The 25,703-nt window shown below is 44.5% G+C and overlaps 1 protein-coding gene across 10 annotated transcripts in view; it reads left to right on the top strand.

Annotated features, from left to right (window-relative positions):
- Positions 1 to 25,703, top strand: part of SYK (spleen associated tyrosine kinase) — an 80,627-nt gene that overhangs the window by 7,489 nt on the left and 47,435 nt on the right. For 4 of the 10 annotated variants that reach the window (XM_008992651.5, XM_008992667.5, XM_008992663.5 and 1 more), the window contains exon 2: positions 21,335 to 21,420. The exons of 4 other annotated variants lie outside the window; for them this stretch is intronic. The gene's annotated coding sequence lies outside the window, so the exon portion shown is untranslated. Of the gene's footprint in view, positions 1 to 17,742; positions 17,849 to 21,334; positions 21,421 to 25,703 lie in introns of all 10 variants that reach the window. 2 more of the 10 variants (XM_078348316.1, XM_035299842.3) reach the window with 1 other exon arrangement.

Raw genomic sequence — 25,703 nt, 5'->3', positions numbered from 1 at the left:
GGCAAAGGGATTTGTCCAACTACTATGTGATGCTACTGGGATTAGAACTGTTGAACCTAGGTGTGTCTAATCAATCCAGAACCAGAATCCACATCTGCTACTCTAATAAGGTGTAAAAGAGGATCTGCTGTCCAGCCTAAGTGATGGGCAGGTTTGCAGTCCTGTCAGCAGCTCCAGAAAGCCTGAAGAGGCAGAGGGAGGACACAGGCTCAGTGTTAGATGTGCCGATTTTACTCTTTACTGATGTTTATATAAAACGTACTGTGATCTTTATAGCTTTTGCATTGAGAAGTTAAGCACATACAATAGGAATTAGACACAATCTCAAACCAATGAGAGGTTCATGTGAGAACAGCTGAAGCTTTTATGCATGCCTTCCTTCCACAGAGATAAATTTACTATCCAGGGTGAACTAGAGCCACACATGAAGTGAGCACCAAGCCCCGGGCAGCAAGTGTCCCTGTGCTTCCTACATCTGACCTCCCTGTCAGTGTCTGTCCCCCTATGAGGCAGAACTGCTGCTTTCTGCCTGCGTTGCTGTTGTGAGGGTTAGGAGGGGAAGTATGAAGTGCCATGAAGGCTTGGAATGCAAGTGGGGATATGGACAGATTTCAGTTCCTTTTCCCTCCTGTTATGGAAATGTTGGTGAGGTAGGTGGGACTCCAGTGATTTGGTCAAGGAAAGGCAGCTTGGCAGCTGGGGAGAAGGACTGATGCTAGAAGGAAGACAGAAAGGCAAGTATTTGTGAGGGATGATATCCCTCAAGAAGCCAGCAGTGTCCGCAAAGACTTATGTGTAAAGTATTCCCCAGAGCTTATCTCTTCTAAGAATACCCTGGAAGCTGTGTCGATGTCTGTTATGGCGGAATTGGAGTATCAGTCAGATTGGGCTTTCATAACAAAGCACCATGTGCTGGACGGCTTGAACAGCCCAATGCGTTGCCTCTTTAGATTTACAAAAACTTTGTTTTCTTTCTTTCACTTTAGATTTACAAAAGTGTTTCTTTCACTTTAGATTTACAAAAACTTAGAGAGAGACTTATGAGACAACTCAGGGAAGAAATGTAAGATAAAGTTGTTAAGGGAGATAAACTCCACAAAATTGTAAGGAGAAGCTGCTGTGGGGAGTGGAGCCCCAGGCCCAGATAACATGCAGGCTTGAGGGTAAGGGAGGCTTTCCACACCGGGCAGGGGAGGCGCAGGGCCGTGGATGAATGGTCTTGGGAAAAACACAGATTGTTTGGAAAAAAAACCAAACTTTGCTCTTTATAGCAAAATAAATTCCAAACTGAACAAAAAACAAAAATATAGCATTGAAATCATAAAACTATTAAAAGAAAACTTAGGTGAGTTTTAAAATAATCGTGAAGAGGCCTGTCTAAATCTGATAAAACGTGAATTTATAATCATACATCACCAGATTGATGAGAATGATTTTCTAAAATTTTAAGCAAATCCCTATAATAATGAAAAAATATATAAATAAATGAAAAAATGATAAGATATATATAATTTCAATGCTTGTTGGAAAGCATCAATAACTTTTATATGCAGTGAGTCTTTTCAAATTAATAAGACAAAAATATAGGCGGGCGCTGATGGGGCCATTTGGTAATAGTTTTTAAAATTTAAAACACAAGTGCTTTGACTTAACAATTTCACTTTTAGGAACCTATTACACATATAAATTGACAAAAGTAGAGAAATGTATATGCATATAGTAATTCATTGCAATGTTTTATTTTATAATTGCAAAAAAAAAAGAAAAAGAAATATCACTAAGGGAAGTGCAGTTGATTTATATATTGGAATCCTATGCAGGCTTCTAAAAAATGTGGAATTGTCATATACCAAAGATGTCCAACTTATACTAGTGAAAAAGCAAGATGTAACATATTATATTTGTTTAAAAAACTCCTGCTGGGTCGGTGCAGTGGCTCAGGCCAGCACTTTGAGAAGCCGAGCTGGGCAGATCACTTGCACTCAGGAGTTTGAAACCAGCCTGGGCAACATGGCAAACCCCACCTCTATGAAAAATACAAAAAAAAAAAAAATTAGCCTGGAGTGGTGGTGTGCACCTGTAGTCCCAGCTACTTGAGGGGCTGAAGTGGGAGGACTGCTTGAGTCCAAGAGGTCAAGGCTGCAGTGAGCCAAGATCATGCCACCGCACTCCAGCCTGGGTGACAGAGCAAGATCCTGTCTCAAAAATAATAGTAATAATAAGTAAAGAAATAATAAATAAAAAACTCATGCACGTACATAATTGAAGTGACGTTGGATAGTTATTTACTATGTATAGATGCATGTCTGCCTATACAAATGTGTCCAGGTGTACATATGTGTGTGTAAATATGTAGAATGACCTAGAATTGTAAGCGCCAAATTAAGAGCAGAAGTTATTTGGGGGGAGGGGAGAATAGGTTTCGAGAAAAAGGTGAAATTTGTATTTTTATTCTGCCTGCTTTGGTGTGCCTGCAGTATTTACAATGATCATGAGTGCGTATTTTTTTCAATTAAGAAAAATGATAATAATAAGGTTCGCTTGGGGGAAAAGAGTGAGTAGGATGAGACCAGGAAAAGAAGTAACTTAGAAACACATCATGCCTCATGACTATTGGCACCATTCTGTCCTCCAATGAAGAGTGAGGCTTTGAGAGGTTCAACAGCTTGCCCAGAGGTGTACAGCTGTGGTCTCAAACATACTTGCACCCTCTGTCACTCAGGTCCTAAAGCCCAGGCCACCTCCAAGGAGACTGGGGTGCTCTGGTGTGCAGCCTGCCTTCAGATATTTCTTAAAGCTATTCCTACTCCACCTCACCCAGGGCAGCAGCCAGGATTGAGGTCCACTGTTGGAGAGCTAGTTAGTGGGATTTTATGACACACAAACACATCTTTAAAGCCTGACAGGGTTTTCACCACATTGAGCTTTATTGATATGCTGGGTATTATGGCAACTGCGTGTACCTTTGACTGCAAAGACACTGGGCAGGCCAGAGTGACCCTTCCCCATTTGATGCGTGCGTGTGTGTGTGTTAGATTGAGAGAGAGAGAGAGCTTGTGTTTTTCTGTTGCGAACACCCCTTTCCCTGGGAACTTATATTCTCCTAAGGTCTGCCACTCTGCAGAAGTTTTGGAGGAGGGTGGTAGAATAAGAATGTCGGCATGTTCTCAGCACACAATTGTAAGACTTGCAGGAGGCGAAGGCACATGAAATAATTCTTAGGAAGAATGTGGGCACCAGTCAGACAGGAAAACCCACCTGTAACATTTTCTTCACAGGATGATTTGAATGGCTTTGGTCTTTAAGATTTTTTTTTTTTTAACATTATTCTTAGTCCATTGTGCTTGGTTCTCTCAGACCATTTGTTATCTGCATGCTTCGTGTGAAATGTTTTTTTCTTATGAGAAGGATGTAAGCAATTTCGCTTCTGGTTGAGAGCTTGGGCCATGGTTTCTTGGTGTCTGTGGCTTGGCTTCTGAGCCTCATTGACTGCAGATGATGGTGACCTGAAGGGCTGCTCTTTTTGGTCATTAGGGGATGGGCTGCTGCTGCTCCCTCCCCACCGCAGCTGCCTTCACCCGCACTGTGCCATACTCGCCCAGGAGAGCCCCTGGACTCATCACCTGCCCTTGTGTTTATAATAAAATCTCTAGAACTGTGGCTTTGACCTATAAATGTCCAGTTCCAAGGAGTGTCTCTAAATCCCTTTCTGGGGGCAGAGTGATTGTTAGAAGCAGACCAGGCCCCAGGGTCTAGATTCCATCCTTCACTTGAAACTGCTGGTGGTTGGTACTACCCATCTCCAAAATGATGTTACATATACATAACCCTTGGGTTGTGATCAAGCTTAGAGATGCTCTATGCAAAACACCAGTCAGACTGGCTGGCAAAGAATAGACCTTCTGCCAAACATTCAAGTTGAATGCAGGATGTCAAGGACACATAGCTACTGGTTACCAGGGAATTGAAGAGAGGGTTCTTTTACAAGCAAAAAGATTTTATGAGAGGGTCACAGAAAGAGAGGGACTCCTGCCCAATAGTATCATAGACAAATAAGTTGTGTCTAGATCCTAATCGTGTGTTTAGGGCCCTGCTGGGTTTAATAAGCAACACATAGGGGTGCGTCGTCCTCCGCTTTCACATCCCCAATCACTAGACGAGGTCACTTCCCCTGGGTGGCATCTTATTCAGAAGCTCTAAAAGACTTCATTGCATGACTTTGGCCCTTGTGCTTTTAAAATGTCTAGTTGGAGAGTTTTGTATACCATGTCCCAGAGAGTTTTGTATATTCTGCTCCCAGCATGACACCCTCTTTGCATATTGTGGGTACTCTTAAAGTTATTTCTCATATTTTAATATATCAGATATAGTCAGCTAGATCGTCAATGAAAAATGTGTCACCCCCATCATAAAAAGAAAACCCAGAGCCTTCAAGTTTGGCCCAGGTATAAGGGGTTTTTGAAAGGGAGAGGTACCGGGATCACACACTGTGGTCCTAGGGGTGTGTTTATAAGATGCAGCTCATCATGTTGGGCTCTGTCATCCCTGCTGAGGATGTTCAGTACGGAGCCACTAGCCACGTGTGGCCATTGACTGTTCAATTACGTAAAACCATTTAAAATAAATGTTAGATTTCATTTAAAATTCAGTTCTAAGTCACCCTGGTCACCTACCACCCAGTTGCCACATGTGGGTGGTAGGTCTGTGTCAGACAGAATAGCACAGGTATTTCCATTGTTGCAGCAAGGTCAGCCAGACACCAGGCTGCTCTCAGGCCAACCCTTGAGGAGCCCAGGAAGGACATGGGCTTCCACCCTCCTCTCTCCCAGATTTCAGTGCCACCTCTTGTCTAAATGCATGGTAATTCTTGCCACTATTCCACGTGTTGATACCTGCAGCTCCCAATCTTCTTAAGAGGATCTGATCCTGGGAACTGATGAGGGCACCAGGAGTACCCTCTCCTTAGACGTGAGACCTTCAGTCTTGTCCATGGGGTTCTGGCCTGGCCCTTCATCCTCAAGCTGTAACATTCTACTGCACAACACAATGCATGTGCATACACACACACTATAATGTTACCACTCAGTCACTGGGAACTGACATGGTTCCCAGTTATTTTCTTGCAGAGTCCTCCAAACAGTCACACAGCCTGGGAGAAAGCTACAAAGTCACATATCCTTGGAATAAGCACTCTTGGTTCAGAATAGTTTCTGAAAGAATAAACCAATTTTTTGCTCAAGAGGGTTTTGAGGGAAGGGAGAAAGCCTTTGTCCTGGTTTCTTTCTCTTCAGTTAAAAAAAATCCAAAATAGTTTCCTTGAAACTGATGGATTTGTCCATTTTGAAAAGAATATGAGAAAGGGAACGTGTTTCTCATGAAGGCAAAACAAAAAAATAGAATGCCAAGCAACTGGCCCTGGTCTGTACTTTCAAGTCCAAGAAACAAGATGTTTGTTTCTGGGAATGCCTTCTATTTGCTCATTTTGTAAGTATTCAAGGCAGGCTGAGAGGGGAGCATCCTGAAGCACCCCAATGGGCAGAGGAAGGGATCAGGTAGCAGCACCACTGGGGACCCCCAGGCTGGATCCTGCCACTGACCCCTGGGCTCCAGCCTTGCCTCACTCTGGGTGCTGGGACAGAGATGTGTGGCTGGCCTGTGCCTGGAGTTCCTGTGCTGCTTCATTTGAGTAGAGATAAAACACCACAAGAGAAGTCGTTTTGAAGGGCTTGTGAATTATAGGACTTCCTTTCATGATTCAGCCTGACTCCAGGAAGTGCAGTCACGTGCTCCCCTCCTAGGGGAGCTTCCCCCCACAACTAGCACTCAGGCTCCACTTACCACAAAAGGCACAATCAAGATTCTTCTTCCTGAATTATTGTTTTAACAAAATTGATATGTCTAAAAATGGAGTCAACATTTTCATTCACTGAAAATGTTTTCCTGAATGATGCCTTTCATATGACCTCTTATAGGTCCACGTGAATCGGGGAATGTTGTGCTCAGCTCTGTGGGTATTTCCCTCTGTTTGGGAGCCTGGGCTGCTGCTCACTTCAGCAGTCAGCTCTGTTTGGATCAGTTTTGAACCCAGAACCTTCCACATAGATGTAATAATTCTAGAGCAACTTCTTCTCTATCCTGGCTGGTGCCAGTGCTGCTGCTGACTTGGGTAGTCAGCTCTGTTTGGGTCAGTTTTGAACCACAGAACCTTCCACATAGAGGTGATAATTCTAGATAATTCTAGAGCAATTGCTTATCTATCATGGCTGTATACTAGGCTCTCTAGAGAGTGTTACAAGCAATAGCGATGCCTGGGCCCATTCCCTAGAGATTCTGAGTGTCAGGGCTGAGAAAAGAGCACCCTGTCCTGGGTGATCCTAACCTGAGGCGGGGATGCAGAGCCACTGTTCTCAGCTGGAGCTTTTCCTTGTTTTTTTTCTGTGAATTGAGCTTACTAATGGAAGCAGGAGCTTGTTCTGTTTAGTGGCCATGAGAACCACTTAGGCAGCAGAGACTGCCCTTAGCATCTGCTTCACTGGGCTGCACTGGGCTGGGCACTGGCAGGTTTAGGACACAACTAGATGGAGGGATTTTGAAGCAAGTGTTTAGAAGGCGGATAGCTGTGCTTCTGTTCTTGTCATTCTTGACAGAGACGTCAGAATCTTCCACAGTCATTTTGGTCTAAGACCTGAAATTGTTCACTGCCAGCCCTGAGCCCAGCCAGACTATGTGCCTCTGATTGGACACGTTTGCCTCCTCTGAGAAATGTGTGGATGTTACTCTTCTGTCTTCTGGCTTGATGCGTTTCCAAGGAGAAGCCTGAGGCCCAGTAATATTTTAAAAAATTTTTGGACAAATTTAATCTTACATAATTAAGATTGTGTCTATACGGTGGGAAGGATTGAATCAAGCCAATTAACATACCCATCAACATAAATGCTTATCATTAATTCTCTCTATCTGCGGCTTTGTCTGTCATCTCCTCACCCTCTCACTCCCTAGCCCCAGGTAACTATTATTTTGTTCTCTATTTCTATGAGTTCAATCATTTTTGAGTGAGATAAATATGAGGTATTTGTTTTTCTGTGCTTGACTTATTTCACTTTACATAATTTTCTCCAGCTTGTATATGTTATCACAGACAATATGATTTCCTTCTTTTTCATGGCTGAATAGTATTCCATTGTGTGTGTGCCACATTTTCCTTAGCCGTTTGTCTCTCATAGACTCTTAGTTTGATTTTGTATCTTGGCTATTGTGAATACTGCTGCAGTGAACATGGGAGTACAGATATATTTTTAACATAAATTTGTAAACTTTCTAAAAATATTGTGAGGGGTTTGTTTTTTTTTTTTGCAATTTTTTGTTTTTTACTCATCAGGTATCATCAGTGTTAGTATAGTTTTTGTGTGGCTCAAGACAACTTATCTTCCATGTGGCCCAGGGAGGCCAAAAGATTGCACATCACTGCTCTGGAGGTTCCTGGATAAAGGGGCTCTTTTACCCTGGAGACAAGACTTTTTTGATTTCTGGAAATTTCATAACTTTAAATTTCTACTCCTTTATTTCAATTCACTATTCCAGGGGCATTAATTTCACTTATTTTAGATCTCCTCTGTCTTTCTAGTATTTTTCTGTTGATTCCCTGAAGTCTTTGTTAATTCCCATTTCATTTTTCTCAAGTTCCTCAGATCCTGTCCCCTGTGCTGCCTGCAGTGTTAATGTCCGTTAACTTTTCCCTGCTTGATATAATAGCCATCATTTCTGGCCTTTTCCCCGATCCCTGCCAGCTTGTCATTTTTGTCTCTTCTTGCCCCTTCCTCTCTTTTGAGCTGTTATTTTAACCAAGTGATTATTCTGTTGATTTCTTTGATTCCACATCTGTGTGTGTGGTCATGACTTCATCTGCCTTTTGAGACATTGTTCTAGTGAATATCCGTTGTCATTTTTTCTCCTGTTGCTTCTCTTCTTTAATTCTTTTAGAATAATTGTAGAGACCCAAGGTAGGATTCTCATTTTTGAAACAAATCATGGAGGGGCCTGGGATGTGTTCTAGTCTACCAGAATATTTCCTCCATTTTCAATAATGTCGTGTGCGTGTGTGAAAGAGGGAGACAGAGAGTGACAGAGGGAGAATGAATTGGCTTAATACATATTTCTCCCCAGTGAGTCTGCCAGCCATTCAGAGCCTCCTCTCTCCAACACTCTAAGAAACGGTTGGCTTTCCATTGCTGTGTAGATCCTTCCACTCCACAGGCCTTGGTTGAAGTCTACGGCAGCCGGTCCCCACTAAGGGTCTTCATGATTGCAGAGTGAACATAGCTGTGTTTGGCTCTGCTTGCGGTGCGTTGTTCCTCAGGATCAGGGGTGCCTGCTGGTTCCATTGTATTTCTCTTTTGGGTTCTCATTGCAGGGTCATTTCAGAGAGGAGGAGGTAGTGTCCCTGCCAACTCAAGCAATCTGATATTTTGATATTTATCTTACAGAGGGAAATCTAGAGCGTGTGGCATCAAAACCGATGCTTCCGCCAGCCTCTCTGATGGCCAACCAGGCCATTTTGTTGGCTTTGATCCATTCTGTTGGCATGTTGAGTTATGGGGCGCCTCCCATGTGTCAGGGGTGGGGTGAGGTGGGCGGGGGCTATCACAGCAGCCGGGATGCTTCCATGCACTTGAATTGTTTACGGTCAGATCATAAAAAAGCATGGGAGCTGCCTGGGTCATGTGTAATCTCATTTCTTCGTGACAGCAACCATAGGTTTTTTTCCAGCTGCACCCTTTTATGGATGAGGAAGTGGAGAGTAATGTGCTCAAGGCTGGCTAGCTGGTGAGCAGGAGGCTGGGCTCAGGCCCCTCTGGTGCCCCTTATTTAGGCTGCATGGCCTTCTCTACCCTGCAGGAATTATGCTGACTTAGCTGTGCAGCTTGGGTACAACAAATATCAACCCCTCTAATAGTAAATCAGGCAGAGTTTTCTCATGCCATCAGCTGATTTTTGGCATATGTAAATAAAACTTATGTTTATTAATATAGCAGGAACCACTTTGTTAGAAAACCAAATGAATACAGGGAGATGCGGCTATCAGGAGCTGAGACTGATATTATAATTTTCTAAGTATTAGTATCTGTGTATTGATTTTTACAGTAATTTGTACTTTCCCATCCAGCTTGTGACCACTGAGGCCCTTTGTGAATATCTTAGAAGTCACTCAAAGAATGAATCTGAGTCACATGCAGCAGTCTTATGTGAGATAACATATGGTTGATCCTTAGTATACATGGCTTCTAATTTTGAGAATCTGCCTCCTCACAATCATTTATCTGTAATCCCCAAATCAATAACCTTGATGCTTTCATGGCCATTTGAGGTCCTACACACAGTGTATTAGTTTGTTTTCACTCTGCTGATAAAAACTAAAGAGGTTTAGTTGGACTTACAGTTCCACAAGGCAGGGGAGGCCTCAGAATCATGGAGGGAGGTGAAAGGCACTTCTTACACGGCAGCGGCTTCTTGTTCCCAGCTCCAGGGAACAAGAAGGATCTCCAGGTTAGACAGGAAAGCCCCAGGCTTGCATTTGGATGGGTTGACTATGAGTGCCTTTTCACCACCACCTGAAGATGGTAGCTAAGAGAAGAGGCGGGCTTCAGATGTTGGCTCCACCACTTACTGTGTGTTCAGCAAGCCAGTTGACCCTCCTGAGCCATGATGTCCAGCTCTTTAAATTGAGGATAATGGTAGTATCCATCACTAGAGATGTTTTCCAGATCAGTTGATACCATGTGAGTCAAGTGTTCACAGAATAACTGTTTTGCATTATCCTCATCACCTTCATCATCACGGTTATTCTGGCCAGCACTAAAGATATGCACCCAACCTCTTTGTGGCTCAAGTTTATCTTCTATAAAATGAGAAGCTGTTTTTTACAAAGCTGTCCTTTTCACAAGTTTGGGGTACAGGTGCAGATTGTCTACGGTTACTTTTCTGAACACTTCCCTCGCCCACGTGAGGCTCCTAATCCCACCCCAGTAAACTCATCAACATGATTCCTTCCAGCACCCACGGGTCTGGAGAGGATTCCTTCTTATCTTGCATTTCTAGTGATGTTTTATGGCCTTTTGTGAAGTGGACCCTGGCTGAGCTTCTAGCTCTTTTTGAGTATGGGGAATATCACAGACTGCAGTGGGAAGTTCAAAAGCTGCTTGCTTCATAGAGCATGGGAATGTTAGTAGATGCTTGAAAAGTACCCTGAGGTAGCTGGTCAGAGGCACTCTGTAAAGTTGCATCTGTGGCTAGCATCATGAGCAGCTGTCTGCCTGGATGCCTGGGAACAGAGAGTGCTGGCATCTTTCCTTCCTCTGCCCTACACATTGGACTTTCTGCCATCAAGACCATCTCTGCTTAACTTTTTCAGTCTCCTGTCTGGGAATTAGCATCTTGAGGTCTCCATTAAGATCTTTTCGAGGATACTCTTCCTATTTGGTTCAATCTTCTGGTTGAATTTGATACATGTTATGATGTAGGACTTTTTAAAAAAAAAACAATAATCAGGAAAATGTTGCTATACCCATCCTAGCAATTCAAGACCAAGTTCATTTTGGTAAAAACAAAATTTCCAGGCTGGCCAAGTGCTAAATGGCACAGCCATGTCCACTGATTCACTCTTAAACTGGTGTGTACTCTGGAGGGATCCATGTCTCAGAGCATTACTTCATTTTGAATGTGCAATTAAAAGAGGCCCCATGCTACTGGGGACCTCACACTTCTGCTTTCTGGTTTGTTTTGCATGCTGACACTTTGAGGAAAAGCCCACTTCCCTAATTGCAGGCATCGTCCAGCAGCAGGAAGCACTCTGGCTTGTTGATACCTGTCTTGTGCTTTCTCTCTGTTTCAGCTGTTTTCCTTTAAAATACTCCTCTCAGATTTGTGTGTTTCATTCCTCCCCACATTCTATACTCCCCAGCGCCTGGGACTCCAGATCTACGTTTGAATCCAGGAAAGGGAGGTAGGTCAAATCTGTGGGAATCAAGCATATTTAGAAATCCTAACCTCAGGCTCTGTGCATCTGTGGGTATCTATAGGAAAGATATTTTGGTTTCATGCCTGTGCCTGCCTTTCCTCTCCTCTGCCGCCAGCATTTTCCCATGGAGCACATGTCTGTCTTGAGCTGCAGGGTTTAGCGGTTTGCCATCTTGTCTTGCTTGCAGTTATGATGCAGCTAAACCATCCCTCTCTCCTTCCTATAACCTTGACTACTTTTAAGCATGGGGTACATTTATGTCTCAGGTTTATGAAAGACAATTATAAAATCTCAGGAGACCATCATAAGCTTCTGTAATATCTTTCAGTCCTGAATCACCCACAATTATTTTTTAACTGGCTGGAAAATAAGACTGCTAGTGATTTTTTAATAGACATTCAGTAAAACTCTACATATTTCTTAATCCATATTCACTGTGTCCTTTTTGCTGAAGTCAGGTATTTTGGTTTCTCTGGCAGATACAGGGTCCCCATAAAGGTTATGATAGTGAGGTAGCTATAGAAAAGTAAAACAGAGCCTGAAAGCTGGAAACTTCAGCAAGGCGTGAAGACACAGATGAGCAATGTCAGGTCTGCTGGCTGTTGTCATTGCTGTCCGCTGTGACCTCACCTCTCTGTGTTGAGAGTTAACATTTATGTTGACACCAAAGCATAATATTTGTTATCTGTGTTAATTATGGCCAAGAGGGCATAGAAAAGAGATTTCCGAGTGTCTCTTGAGGAGCTTGAAAATTTCTATGTGTTGGTTGAGATAGATCAGCATTTACTGGAGTAGCAAAGGGTCTTGGGGTGGGTGCCAGGGCAGGATCAAGGAAAGCCTGTGACTGTGCTGCCCTTCTCATCATCGCTGTGTGATTTGCCTAGATAAAAACAAGGCAGTAAGATCCATCAGGCATTTTCAATGTGAGTTCTTTTGTCTAGCATCTTGTTGGTTGTTTGTATTTTTCCCCAGAGAAGACTGAATGACGAGGTGGCCCTGTGACATGGTAGATGGTGTGGTTCACTGGGGAGATGTCCTTGGCCCCACTCACATCAATATGGTTCCCAGACTGCTGGCTGCAACCCCACCCTGTCATCTTCTGCTCAAGAGCACATGCAAGGGACATTGCTAAGTGGTGACCTTGGTTGCAACCTAGTGTTCAGTTAATTATTCACAAAGGCTGGCTCTTTTTAATCACCAGTTGAGTGTGTGTCCCTTCCCCCTCCTCTGTGCACACCTGTGTGATGAGGCATGTACTTATTCCTGGTGGAGAAGAACTGCAGATGTCTCCCAGGTGGAGCCTACAGCCCACCCGATCACCAGCACAGCACAGTGACTTGACTGTCCTCCCTGGCTCCCTTCCTCATCCATGGCAAGTGGCAGCCCAGTTCTGGCTCACCTCCTGACTGCTTCTCTCCCTGATCCTGGAGGTGAATATGGTCAACTTGTTTCCCTCTCACACTGTAGCACTTGAATAGGGCAATACTGGATTATAGCAGAGGTTCTCAGGCATTAGAGTGCTTAAAAATCACCTGGGAGGCTGTTTGAAATGTATACTTCTTGTCTGCATGCCCTGTTTTCTGGGTCTGAGGTGGGCCCAGGACCCTGTTTTCCAGAAGGGAGTCTGAGGTTGGGGCAGCCTGAAGACGACATGCAGGAAGAACGACATGAGGGCTTTCATGAGCCAGAGTCCCGCCAAGAACTAGAATCTGCAGGTGGCTTTGGCCAGTCCCACTTAGAGGCAGGAAGAGGTGTGGATGGTAGAGAACCTGGAAATCACATAGTCCCCAGGATGAAAGTGGAACTCTTGGACCAGTTCCTTGTTCTCTTCCTTTCATGAGCCAATTCTACCTGTTTTCAGGGTCACAGGAGGTTCACTTTTCTCTCACATGGCACCTAACATAATGACTTGCACTTGATAGATGCTCAACAAGCATATTGAATGAATCAGTCATTTAGATTGTAAATTAAATGCACCATATGGGCTGGTTGTTTATTTATAACCAACTATGTTGAGAGTTAACATTTATGTTGACACCAAAGCATAATATCTGTTATCTGTGTTAATTATGGCAAAGAGGGCATAGAAAAGAGATTTCTGAGTGTCTCTTGCGGAGCTTCAAAATTTCTACATTTTGGTTGAGATAAATCAGCCTTTGCTTGATGCATTTTCAAGTCTTTTAAATTCTGAAGGCACAGCAAGAGAATTTGGTGTTGAAGGTTTGGATAATATTTGTAAGTATTTCAATATCCCTCTATTTCTAAACATTAGTAAAAATCATGCCTCATGCCTGCCATCCTTAGCTTCATTTTTTGTTTCTGAAATGTGTTTCTCTGTATACTAAGAAGTCTCCTATGCTTCCTGCAAATGTGGCAAAGTCAACTGCTCAGCAGAATGTGCACAATGTAAGGCTGTGCCTTGGAGATCAGTCGCCCTGTGCAGTGTGATGCACAGGCAGGCTTCAGGGAGGCTTGGGGACAGGCCTCAGGATGGTGTCCTGGAGGGCAAGTGACATCTGCTAATGAAGCCAGTGGAGTGGATGTGAGGCCACGTCAGGCCCTGAAGCTGGGTCTGTTCCTCAATGCTGAGGCCACAGGTCTGTGTTCACATGTTTTCCTTTGCACCATGGGATCCTGCCACACAAGGCAGTGCCCCCAGCCCTTTGCAGACAAGTCAAACACGGTTGTCTGCAGAGCTTGGTGCGGGGTAGGGTGGTCCACCACATCGCCCCTTCCTTGGTCATGGCTCTGTAACTAATCAGCCAGTCCCTGACCAGCCCAGCAAGATCGATTTTTCCCTCTGGGTAGGCTCATTCCTCTTTCTTATGAAAATTAATCTAACCCACAGATGAAGTTTCCTTTCACCCAAGTTTTTACACTTAATTTTCTCAGCTTCAAGCTTCAGAGAAAATTCCCAGGCGCATCTTAACAGGGCTGCTTTGCATTGAGGGGGCTGTGTGGTTAGAGTGTGATGAGCCTAGATATCCTTCTGCATGGTGCTGATTTTGTTCCCTTAAATGGTATGGATTTGGCAGCAGTTGTTTCCAGGTGTCTTTTCCCAGAGAACCGTTTATCTCCCCGACTGTCACCTCAGTCTGCGTGATAGGAGGGCTCTGATGGTCCAGGGATGTGAAAGTGAACCACCTTCAATTGCCAAGCATTGCTGGAAATGTGCACTACAGGAAGTTGAGGGGGCTGGGGGAGGAGCAGCACCTGCAGGAGCCATGCTTCAGTGGGTCTTAAGAAAAGCAGAAGCTGGAATCTCAGGGCTGAGGTCCCTTGATAACTAGGACAGATTGGGTAATAAAGAGGGGTACAGAGACATAGGCTACCTCTTCTGGTTCCATGTCAAGCTAGAAAATGAACACAGATTTATGAGATAAGAGTAATATATTTAAGAACACAGTCTTACATAGAGAAAACTATTTTCCCAAAACATCCAAGGCAAATTTATATATCTTTATGGATGAGGTTGGGTCTTTTCAGGGAAGGTTGGGGAGATGGAAAGGAAATTACTTATCATCAGTCCTCATTATTCATGGATTCCATATTTCCACATTCACCTACTTATTTAAATTATTTGCAACCCCAAAATCCATATTCACAGCACTTTGTAGTCATTTGTGACATGCCCAAATCAGTGACAAATTTGAGTCACCCAACACAGATGCTGAAGTCGCACAGTGACACACTCTGCTTTCTTGTTTTGGCTCCTATAAACACATTTTCTTTTGTCATGGCCTGTTTAGTCCATGTTTTTTGCATTTTTGTGCTTTTTCGGGGTGATTTTACTATTTAAAATAGCCCCAGACACAGTGCTAACATACTTACTGTCTGGTGTCTCTAAGTGCAAGAAAGCTGTGACGTGCTTTACAGAGAAAACATGTGTGTTAAGGAAGCTACTTTCAGGCATGAGTTACTGTGCTGTTGACCATGAGTTCAAGGTTAATGAATCAACAATATATATGAATTAAATATCTTTAGATAGAAATACACATAAAACAAGGTTCTGTATTGACTGATTTGACAAAAATGTTGTAACCAGAGGATCACAAGAACCTAAGCCCATATTTCCCTAGGAGCAACTGTTCAGGATTTGCAAACTCAATTTTCATGGTGCTTTATAGAGCATGACTACTGTGAATAACAAGAAGCAACTGTATTTTGTTTCATACGTAAGATGGAAAGAGAATAGAGTGAGAAGTGGTGGTATTGATAAAATTGAGAGAGGGCAAAGAAGAGAAAGAAATGACACTATGAAGATTTATGAGTTAAAATGTTATTAGTGACAATAAATTAACCTGAACTTTGGCATCAGCCTTTGATCTTCGTTCCCATAATCTGTAAGTGCCAGGCACAGATACTGTGGCCTCTAACCATTTTCTACAGGTAAACGTGGACATGAAGGAAGATAGGTTGAGGCAGGCAGCTTCCGGAAGCATACCCTGGGCTCAGCTCCTTGCTTCCTCACCTCTATTTTACCTCCACTTACCTCTTCAAAACCAGAAAGTGTTCTTCTGACTCTGCTGGAGCCCAGCTTCTAACACCTAGTTCATTCACTCACCAGCCTTTATTGTCAACAATGCATTCACATATTCATTCAAATATCTATTAAGTACTGTTGCTTCTCTTGCCAAACTCCATTGCACATGCTATATTAATTATCTGTTGCTACATAACAGATCATTCTAAACTTAGTGGCTTAAAACAATAATCACTTATTATTGCTCATAATTTCTGCAGGCCAAGCATTTGAGACAGCTGGGCAGGCTGAGGCCCCCTGTAGGGTTGCAGTCAGGTGTGGTCCAGGGCTTCAGTCTCATCTGAAGGCTTGACAGAGGATGGAGGATCCTCTTCCAAGGTGGCTGCTTGTACGGCTTGTCACTGAGTGCCAGCTGTTAGCTAGAGGTCTCAGTTCCTTACCACACAAGCCTCCCCAAAGAGCTACTTGAGCATCTTTCCAACAAAGCATCTGGTTTTTCCAGAGTGAGCAATCCAAACACTGAGGAAAAGTGTTAAGGGCTTTCATGAGCTAGCCGCAGAGAACCCACATTGTCACTTTGCAGTCAGCCACTCTGTTCAAGGGGTGAGAGTACCCAGAAGTGAGGATTGTTGGGCACCATCTTGGAGGCTGCCTGCCATGTATACATTTTAACTCCCCAACAAAATTTGAAGGCTGAAGACCCATACTTAAAGTGGCCTCTGTTCTAGGTGGTAGGGAAGAAAATGGTAAACATACTTACACTAATGGGGTGTCTATTCTGGTGGGTTTGGGAAACATAGACTAGAAAAAAAAACAGAACTAAAACTCCCAAGGTGGACAGGGAGCTGGGTGGATTAGTGTTAGGTGGGCCTGTAGAGCTCAGCCCCTCTTCATCCTGTTGGCATTCATGCTGGCTGTTCCTCCATAGGAGATGAATTTTTCCTCTGCCAGAGGAATGGGCTCGGGACAGCTTGTTCCTCTGCTTGCCCGGGTGTGAGCATCTGTGCCTAATCTTCCCATCAGACTGCCCCTAGAAATATGACTTCTTACTTAGCTCAAAGGGTAACTGAAACATTGTGCTTATGGTGGCAAGCATAGATCTATTGCTCTTCATCTATAAAGTTGCTGCCTGATAAGGTAGAACTTTATAAATGATAGATTCCCAACTAAATGCATTTTAAAGGGCAAAGGTTGTAGAGTCAGCCTTAGTCCTGACATAGGGGAAATGGACCATGGAAGTCTGGTTGGAAGAGAAGATTGAAACATGCCAGTAAGTGCAAAAGGATACAGTACAATTTAAATAAAACATATGGAAGACATGCGAATGCTCGTGGGATATGATAGGCTCATCCATTTCTGTGGGCTCCAGGCAGGTGGCTGGCAGGGCTCCTTGTGTATGAGGCAGAAAGAATCAAAGCCTGTAGAATAAATCTGGCGCTCCTCACGTTGTGTCATGTGCAAGGTAAAGCCTGACTGGCACTAGGGAGGATTTTGAGGTTAGAAGCATTGTCTTTGGTTCAGTCTAAGCCTCCATTGACTTTCTCCACCATCTTCAGGTAGGGGTGGGCATGTCTGTCTGTCTTCTGACCTCATGCACACACAAGTGTATACACACACACACACACACACACACACATTCCTTCTTATGACGTGTGGGGCCGCCCATGCTTTTCTCTTTTCTTCATCTCACCATGACTTAATCCTTCTCTGCTCTATTCAAAGTTCCTACTTGAGGGTCCAGTTGCCCTGGGAACCCCTCTACACTCCACATGCATGACTGTAATTAATTACAGTGGCTTTGGCATACTGTCATCCCCTTTTACCAGTGAGGAACTCTGGTACTATGGTCCCCAGGTCACAGGGAGCTGGGACAGGTCGCCAGCATTCTTGATTCTCACCTCTGCACCCTGGGTTTGCTGCCCTCTGGGTCAGTAGAACCACCTCTATGGGGTTCCATTCCTTACCAGCCCTCCTTGTTCTTTGTTCATTGGTGATGATGTTAACAAATTATATAGGGGAATATTTGTTCATCTAATTTATTGGTAAAAAGGCTAGAACAAGCTTACCCAACCTGTGACCCAAAGGCCACATGTGGTCCAGGCCAGCTATGAATGTGGCCCAACTAACATTTGTAAGCTTTTTAAAAACATTATCAGATTTCTTTCATTTCTTTTTTGTAGTTCATCAGCTATCATTAGTATTAGTATATTTTTTATGTGACCCAAGACAATTTTTCTTTTTTCAGTGTGGCCCAGGGAAGCCAAAATATTGGACACCCCTGGGCTAGAGCAACAGAAGGGGCACATCAGATTTGTGTCCACAACAGCTGACGCAGTGGTTTCCAGTCAGGGGTAAGTTACCCTGAGGGTAACTTAGACTTGTCAATATATGGAGATGGTGTTTGGCTATCATGATTGGGGAATGGGGTGCCACTGGCATCTAGTGGGGAGAGGCTAGGAATGCTACTAAACAGCCTGAACTGGACAAGACAGCCCTGACCCTACACACGTAACAGAGAAGAATCCAGCCCGAATGTCAGGAGTACCAAGGTTGAGTAACCCTGAGCTAATGTGATGAATGGTGCCAGATGGAAACAAGTGAAACCATCATAAGGAGGGGGTGCAGGGTAAAGACAGCATCTTAATTTGTAATTGAGGGTGGGGGATATGTTTTGACCACATACTTTTGAAAAGGGAAGTTGTTCATTCTTCAGAAGCCCAGCGGGGATGCTGGACGGCTGGGGCACCATTGGGGCTGGTGCACTTTTAAGAGGGGCTTGGGCGATGTGAAATTGTTTGGACAAAATGACCAGGACAGTGAGAGGTCTTGAAATAATGTCAAGCCAGGAAGAATGCATTGACTTAGAGTGACTGCCAAGAGCAAGCATTTGCAGGTTGTTTTGGGGAAGCATAAACTGGCTGTGTTCTTTGTCCCGTGGGCAGATGGAAGATGGAGGATGGAGGAGGAGGTGAGATGGGGAAGGAGAGGCGGGGAATCAGATAAGAAAGTGTTTTCTAATAGAAACATCAGGCACAGTGGAGTGAGCTCCCTTTCCTTAAGAGGCCAGGAGCTCATGTGGGAACCAAGCTCCATCTGATGCAGCTGCAGGGCTGGGGCATCTAGAAGTTTAGTTTCTGGGGCTCTCTGACTCTGACCCTGTGAGCCTCCATCTGGACACACAGAAATTTCATGTTTAGCATATTTATTACAAAAGCAGCATACAGTTAACCCTTGAACATTATAGCTTTGAACCGTGTGGGTTCACTTATGCAGATTTTTTTCAACAAAAATATTGGAAAATGTTTTGAAGGTTTTTGACAATTAAAAAAACTTGCAGATGAACTGCATAGCCCAGAAATATAAAAAATGTTAAGAACAAGTTAAGTATATCATAAATGCACAAAATACATGCAGTCTGTTTTTTCATATACCACCATAAAATATACACAAATCTATTATTAAAATTTATCAAAACTTACACACACAAACACTTGTAGACCACATATGGTGCCACTCACAGTTGAGGGAAATGTAAATAGATATAAAGATGCAGTATTAAATCATAACTGCATAAAAAATAAACTGCAGTACCCACTGTGCTACTGTGATAATTTCATAGGCACTTCCTATTGCTATTGTGATGAGCTCAAGAGTTGCAAGTACCTGCCTAAGTTACCGTGTGATGCTCATCATCTCTGCGCGAGCAGTTCCTCTCTCAGGTAAATTGCATATTGCAGTAAAAAGTGATCTTTAATAAGTGATCTCTTGCGGTTCTCAAGTATTTGTCATGTTTAGTGCAATACCGTACAACTTGAATGACACCGTGGCTTTCATATGAGGGGACACAGTGAGGCTGGAAGTGCTCCCAAGGAGTCATGACATTATAAGAAGAAGCTGAATTGCTTCATGAGGATTGTAGATGGATGTCCATAGCGATGGTTGCCTGACATTTCAGATGGATGCGTCATCTTATAAACAGATGACAATAAATTTATGGTATTAATAAATACAGTATTGTAAATATTTATTATATTCCTTATGATTTTCTTAGTGACACTTTTTCTCTAGCTTACCTTACTATAAGAATATAGTATATGATACATATAACATGCAAAATCAATTATTTATGTTATTATAGGTAAGCCTTCTGGTAAACAGTAGACTATTAGTTGTTTTGGGGAAGTCAAAGTTATATATGGATTTTTACCACATGTGGAGGGGTCAGTGTCCCCACATTATTCAAGGGTCAACTGTATATTCATTGTGGAAACCCTAAAACGCAGAGAACAACATGTTTCCATTGAGCAGGATTTTGCCAGCCTCTGGTTAAACCCTGAAGCATGAGCAAGGCAGTAAAATCTCCAGACCTTTGGAGTTCACATTTTAGGGCAAGGCAGGTTTGTGTTGAAGCTATGAAGGTAAGAGATGCTTTTGAGTGGTTACTATGCGTGGGAGCAACCAAGGTAGGCGGAAGCAGCACCTGAGACTGAATCATTATGATGCAGCTGTCTGAGGGGCGACATTGAGCTGAGTACAGGCTCGAGAAGGAAGAGGCCTCGACCTGGAGGCAGAAGCACAGTGTGGTGGAGACAGTGAGCAAAGTGAGGCTGCAGCACTCAGGCCTGCTCAAGGAGAGCCTTGTGGGCCAGGAAGGAAGATTTGCAATGTGATGTGGATGGAGAGGTTCCTTGTGAGCCTCACTCCACCTTCAGGGTAGGGAATGGTCAGCAAGGAAAAGAAGGATCAGGTGAGATTTCCATCACCTGAGAGATGGTGGTGGCTTCCATCAGGACAGCATCAGTGGCTATGGGGAGGCACAATGGCTTGGGAATATATTTTAAAGAAAAGCTGCTGAGAGGACCCTGGAGACCAGCCCATCTAACCTGATTCGAGGTTCTTTAGCCCTGTGGCTGCATCAGATGGAGTTCAGCTCCTGCACAAGCTCATGGTCTCCCTGCATCAGTGTGAGTGGCCGACACTTCTGGTAGAAAGTATGCTTCTTTCTGACTCCGTGAGAGGGAAGACTCCTGAAAGCCTCTAGGGCTCATCCTCAGCAACTGCAGTGCTCAGTGTCATTTCCTCAATTCGCAGACTGAGGGAGGAATAGGTTTGCTGAGGGACTGGCATGGAGTCAACAGCCTCATCTAGGGTATGTGGAGGTCAAGTTACCACATCCAAGGGGGGACATAAGCAGACGTGCAGATCAGGAGCTCAGTGGAGAGAATTAAAATACCCGTCAACCAACAGATATTTTTTTTTTTTTTTTTTTTTTTTGAGACGGAGTTTCGCTCTTGTTACCCAAGCTGAGTGCGATGGCGTGATCTCGGCTCACCGCAACCTCTGCCTTCTGGGTTCAGGCAATTCTCCTGCCTCAGCCTCCTGAGTAGCTGGGATTACAGGCATGCGCCACCATGCTCAGCTAATTTTTTGTATTTTTAGTAGAGACAGGGTTTCACCATGTTGACCAGGATGGTCTCGATCTCTTGACCTCGTGATCCACCCGCCTCGGCCTCCCAAAGTGCTGGGATTACAGGCACAACAGATATTTTTGATGACTTATCCTGCACCAGAAGATGTTCCAGGCATAGTGATATGGCAGTGAACAAGGTCATCTCATTCTTGCCTCCTAGAGCTGACCCTCTGGTGGGAAGAATAAGACAACACTCAAATTCAATACTGAATCATGATTTAAAGGGCTTCTGCCTTATGGAGATGTGCTGTGGAGAAAAACTAGGCATGGAAGGGTGGTGTGCGGCCTAGGACATTACGAAAGATCATTTCATGTGAAAAAACACTTTTCTACTACTAAGTGGACATTTATCTTGTGTCACCAACAGGTCTCAAAAGAGCAAGGGATTTGCAGTGCTTTGAGGAGCTCACCTGACACCTGAAGACCCTCCTTGCTGAAACGCTACCTGCCCAGGTGTGCACTGAGGTGCCAGGCCCAGCAGACTGAGGGGTACAGGTGGAGTTAAGGAGGAGCTGAGGGCCCTAGTTTGTTTCTCATTTTTGTGCTTTGGAATGAAGTAGTTTCACACGTGGAAAAAAACAACTGGAATGTTGAATTAACAAAAACTAGGGGGCAAGTTCAAAACACTATTGAGATGAAAATGGTCTCGGGGAATGCTAAAGAGAATTTGAGCCATGGGCTATTCCTGTAGTCAGAGTGCGGTGTTGTGAGCTGCAAAAGCAGCAGGTGGAAAGGCTGAGTCTGTGCGTGTGCATACAGGTGAAAGTCACTGGCTCCGTCCCTGTCTCAGGTGGTGGGGGTGGCAGAGATGCCACAGCTGTGGCCGAGACAATGGCTGAGTGAAAAGTGAGACTCTGGATTTTCCACACTGACTGAGTGCTGATATCTGAAAAGCGGAGCTGAGAACAGCAGCCTGGGCCGCTGTGGGCAGTGGCTGGAATGGAGATGGCCATCTCTTGCCAAGCTGGCCTGTGAAAGAGGAGGTTGGAGACCAGAACAAGGCCCTGGGTCAGTGCCGGTGGGTGTCTGTCCCGAGAAGGTATGCACAGCAGCAGACATTGTTTATTCCCCCAATTAAATAGCCCAAAAATGTCCCATAAACTGTCCTTGCAGTGAACCACTGATTCTGCCCAAACCGTCACCACCAACACAGTCAGGTCAGCTCCAGCACAGGAAGTCACATGGCCAGAAAAGGGCCATCAGCCACATCAGTGCTGACACTGAGTGCAGCGCATTCTTCTGCCACCTGCTTGGGAATGTCTCTGCAATGCACCATCAAAGCCACACAGAGTGTCCCTGGCATGTGGCTGGAGGCTGCTACAGGTCTGCAGATGCTCTGTGAGACCTGGCCATGGCCTGTCTCACTTCCTTTCCATTCACTTCAACATGGGATTCATGCCTAAGTGCCAGCAGCCATGTAATTATTAGTGACAAGCCAATGAATTTTAAAAATAGTAGCTATGTTAAGATTTTTATAAATTAAAAAGTATTTGCTCACATTTTACTTAAAATTTTGTTCCTACAAAATGACTATCTCAGTTGGAGCTGATGGTGCAGTCTGCTGTTCTGCAACTACATAGAAAGTAACCTGGGCCCTGCAGAGGGGACATGAGCATCAGGGCCAGGTACATAGCGAGAGGGGTGTTTGAGCTGGGTCTGCAAGGATGACAGAGGTGGCCGGGGGAAGAGCTGCATTCTCCAGCAGAAAGCATATGTGGTGAGGACAGAAAGGGCCAGCCACAGCATCCCAGCACCGTCCAGCATGGTTTGTGGACTGGGCATGTTGGAAGAGGCAGGGAGGGCTGAAGTGTGCCTTGAGGGGGGACTGGGTAGCTGGAGAGGGAGGCTGGGTAGTTAGGAAGCAGGAGGCAGAAGGTAAGGGGTGGAGGGCAACAGTGGAAGGGACAGGGTTAGCCCAGGCAGGGGTCATGGATATAGGCAGTAAGGAGCATGCACCAAGGGTGCTTGGAAGATGAACCTCAGAGAATGCAAGGCCTGCAGAGGACTCCTGGGTTCCTGGCTGGGGCACCACCTGGGCAGGGAAGGCAGAGAAGATGGAAAGCCTGGTCTCAGATGGTGTCAGAGCCCAGCATCCTCATGGTTGGGGTTGCAGGAACAGCAGTTCCCTATGCCCTGGGTGTATCAGAGCCCTCAGGCCATGTGGAAGTCTGAGATGTGCTGGGCTGCAGGGAAACATTGGAAATGAGGTTGGAGGCCTGAGAAGACCCACTGCAGGAAAAGGGTGGAATGGGGGAAAGGCAGGCTGAGGGCCATGGCTGACCTGCAACAAAAGCACTGTAGAAAGTTTAGCCTGAGGGGAAAGCAGTCGGAAGAGAAGTGTTTCTTCCAAGAGACACAGAGCACTGTTTCCAGAGATGTCTTTTTGTTACCAGCATTCTTAGACTCAAAAGTAAATGTGGATATACTTTTAAAAACAAAAAGACCTTGCTAAGAGATGCATTTTTAGAAACTTGTTGGACAAAGACAAGTAATTGATAGTCAACTGCTATGAGAGGCAAGCCAGGAAATGATTATTAATATCCTCAAATTATAAGAAAACCCTTGCCTCATTAGGGAGAAAACTGACATGAGGATACTGTCTGGGGAAAACTCACCTGTGTCAGACTGACACTCTGGCATTTTGTAGCCCCTTGTAGGAGAGTGTGGATTGAGAAGAAGCCGCTTCACATTGTCTTAGTGTGGAGTCTGCAGTGTGGTGTGCTTCATGTGTGTGTTTTGTGTGTGTAGTGTATATGTAGTGTAGTGTGTGTTGTGTATAGTATTGGTGTGTGTGTGTGGTGTAGTTTGTGTGTGGTGTGTGTGCAATGTGTGTGATGTGTAGTGTGCATGTAGTGGTGTGTTTCCTGTGTGTTTTGTGTATGTTGTGTGTATATAGTGTTGTGTGTGTTATGTGTATTGTATTGTTTGTGTAGTGTGTATGTAGTTTGTGTGTGTATGATGTGTGTGCAGTGTATGGTGTGTGTAGTGTGTGGTGTGTGTAGTGTGTTTGTAGTTTGTATTTGGTGTGTGTGATGTCTGTAGTGTGTTGTATGTGTGGTGTATATGTAGTTTGTATGTGACGTCTGTGATGTCTGTAGTGTGTGGTGTGTATGTAGTGTATGTGTGATATATGTTTGTAGTATGTGTGACCTGCATGTAGTGTGTGTGTGTGGTATGGGGTGTGTGTGTAGTGTGATGTGGGTAGTATGCATGTAGTGGTGCAATATGTTTCATGTGTTTTGTGTGTACAGTGTGTATGTAGTTTATCATGTGTTATGTGTAGTATGTTTTGTGTGTGTGGTATGTATGTAGTTTGTGTGCTTGGTGTGTGTGTGATGTGCACAGTGTGCCTGTAGTTCACAGTGTGTGTGTGTAGTGCATGTGTGGTGTCCGTAGTGTGTGTGGCACACATGTAGTGTGCATGTGGTATAAGGTGTGTGTGTGTGGTGTGTGTGTAGTGCATGTGTGGCATGTGTTCGTAGTGTGTGTGGCATGCATGTATGTGTATACTGTAATGTGTATAGTGTGCATATCGTAGTGTGTGTTTCATGTATGTTTTGTGTGTATAGTGTGTACATAGTATAGCATGTGTTGTGTGTAGTATATTTTGTATGTGATGTGTGTATGTATTTGTGTGGTGTGAGTGTGATGTGCACAATGTGCTTGTAGTTCATGGTATGTGTGTGTAGTTCATGTGTGGTGTGTGTCTGTAGTGTGTGTGGCACCCACGTAGTGTGCATGTGGTATAAGGTGTGTGTGTGGTGTGTGGTGTGTGTGTGTTATGTGGAGTATGAGGGGTATGTGTTTTGTTCTTTGGATAAATGGATGAAGTCATCTAGATAATTTTCCATTCATGACTAGCCCTTTTAGTTAAAATGTGCCTTGTTGGATACTTTTGGGGCTGGCAATATGTAGTATTCTCATTTATAACCATGACTGAGAGGAAACATTCTCCACGTTAAATATGCATTGGCCACCTTCCTTTTTGCTTCTGAGATATATTTATTTACTCTACTGCAGGCAGTCTCTCCTTCGTCATATGTCCTCCTGGGCTGGGAACCAGCACTATCTCTTTAACGCGGGCCCTGCTGATGGGAAGTGGCGTTGCCCAGGAAGTGGTCTGGAGAAGCAGGGAGGGGACAGCCTATGGGCCCCAGGCCCCAGGAGCTGGGAGGGTGTTACTCTTCATGCCTCAGGCAGCAGCTTGTTGCTGTCGCAGCCCTGGGCCGAAGGTGGGAAGACCTTGTGGTGACCACAAGTCGCAGTTCCGTTTGGGCCCTTAACGTAGCCTCACTTCACCACTGGGGCTCAGAGCCAGCGTGTGACTGACTGCTGGATGCAGCGTCTCATAGCTCCGGTGGGTGAGGCAGTGGTAGCGTCCTCCCTGGTACTATCACTGTGATGAGGAGCGAGCCTTCTCTAACTACCTGGACTCAGGAGGAGCAGTTGGCTTGTGCTCAGGTCGATTCTGCCTCCTGTGTGCTGCTGGGACCCTGAGGGTGAGCCCGACAGTCCTGTTTTACAATTGTCCTTCTGTTTGCTTCTCTTTGTGGTGTATGTATTTTTAGAATTCTTTGTCTTCCCCCATCCCCCAAAAAAGAATTATTTAATTTGATCACTTTCATCAACCGCTCTGATTTTAGCTTATTTAGAGGCCGTGCTGGAAACTAAAACGATGGTGTGAGCAGAAAGACAACTGCGTGTTGGGAGGGCCACAGAAGAAAGCGCTTCTGTTC

Source organism: Callithrix jacchus, chromosome 1 (assembly GCF_049354715.1).
Source record: "Callithrix jacchus isolate 240 chromosome 1, calJac240_pri, whole genome shotgun sequence".
NCBI lineage: Eukaryota > Metazoa > Chordata > Mammalia > Primates > Cebidae > Callithrix > Callithrix jacchus.
Note: the sequence above shows the minus strand (reverse complement) of the source record. Positions and strands in the feature narration are given on the sequence as shown.